Raw genomic sequence first — 1844 nt, forward strand, 5'->3', positions numbered from 1 at the left:
ATGGACTAGATAGTCAATATTAAGGCAAAAGTAGAGCTCAGTAATCATTAGCATGTCTCTTGATAACATCTTAAAAGGAAGTGCAACTGGAAGAGAAGTGAATATTTGACCCCTCCCCTATAAAAACTGTTGGAAAGTTTAGTCGTCCTGAAGTTTGTCTTGTGATATGTAGTATACAGAGACGCTGATTTAAATCTATTCAACTGCCATATTCTTACCTTGTTCTTGCCATTTATTTAAAAAGCAGGCAGAATTTGAGTCACTATAAATATGACACAGACTTTTATTTTATGTTGGATGCAGTATGATGTGATGGAAAAACAAAAAACAAGCAAAAATAGGTTTTGAAATGGGACAGCTTGTGTAATTAATTTCTGTTACTCAGTACGCAGCTTTGAACAAGTATAACTTTTGTGAATCTTCGGTTTCCTCATCGGTAAAATAGAGGTAACAGACTTACTATGATGTCAGTGTCAGGAGGATTAAGTAAGGTAATATATGGCAAGTGACATAATATGGGACAAAATATGCATTCAAAATATTGATGGTATTGGTCACATTTTATTAAGAAATTACTGTACTCCAAATATTTTTTCCTTTATTCCTCAGAAAACGCAGTGAAGCATGAGAAATTATTATCTTCTGTTTTCCAATAAGGAAACCAAGATTTTCAAGAGTTTAGTAACTTTCTCTTATTAGCCAAATTACTTTCTGAAAGGAATGAAGCATTAGGTTTGCTCTTGGGAATTGTCGGGGAGTACAGAAAGACGGCTTGTGGGTTATGTGTAGTGTGGCCTTATATTTTATCATTCAAATGGGGGCAACATTTGAGAGAGAAAAAAGAATGCCATCTGGATGGGATGCCAGGAGAGCATAAATATGAAGTGTCCTGGGACTTGTTACTCATTATTTGCAACTTCAAACCCAAAAAGAAATGTGAAAGAAGGATGCTCTCTGATCACAACAGAACTAAATTGTAAACACATTTTAAAAATAAAACAATAATGTTTTCTAAAGAACCCAGGGGTCAAAGAAGAAATCACAAAGGAAATTAGAAAATATTTTGAATAGAAAGATAATGAAAACACAAAGGATAAACAGTTGTGAGACGCAGCTAATGCCATGGTTAGAAATAAATGTACTGCTTTAATATTTATTTTCAAAAAGAAGAAAATTCTAAAATCAGTGGCCTAATATCCTACCTTTTTAAGAAGCTGAAAGGAGAGCTAATTAAACCAAAAGTAAATAAAAGGAAAGGAATAAAAATAAGAGTGAAATAGAAAACAGATGAACCAAAGAGAAAAATCAATGAAATCAAAAGGTGGTTCTTTGTGAAGATCAATACAATTGCTAAACTTCTAGGTAAACTGATCAAGGAAAAAAAAAAAGAGTAGAAAGAGAAGGCACAAGTTATCAATACCAAGAATGAGAAAATATCATTACAAATACTATAGATATAATGAATAACTTTTTCTTATAAATTTGACAACTTAGATGACATGGAAAATTTTTGAAATAGACAAATGACAAACACAAACACAAGAAGATTTAGAAAATTCGAATAGTCCTGTAACTCTTAAAGAAATTGAACTCATAGTTAAAAATCTTTCCAGGAAGAAAACTCTAAGCCCAGATGGCTCCACCGGTGAATTAATTTATGTAAGAAATAAAACCAATTCAACACAAAATCTTCCTGGGATAGCTGCCAATGAAATAGATGGCGTATCAGAAGATAACTGATATCAACAAACTCACTTTCATTAAGGGAGGAAGGAAAGTGATTTACCTAAAGGAAACCATGATAACTTACTTATTATGTTTAAATTTGAGCTAGTAGACAGGCC

Source organism: Trichechus manatus, unplaced genomic scaffold (genome assembly GCF_000243295.1).
Source record: "Trichechus manatus latirostris isolate Lorelei unplaced genomic scaffold, TriManLat1.0 scaffold00031, whole genome shotgun sequence".
Lineage (NCBI taxonomy): Eukaryota > Metazoa > Chordata > Mammalia > Sirenia > Trichechidae > Trichechus > Trichechus manatus.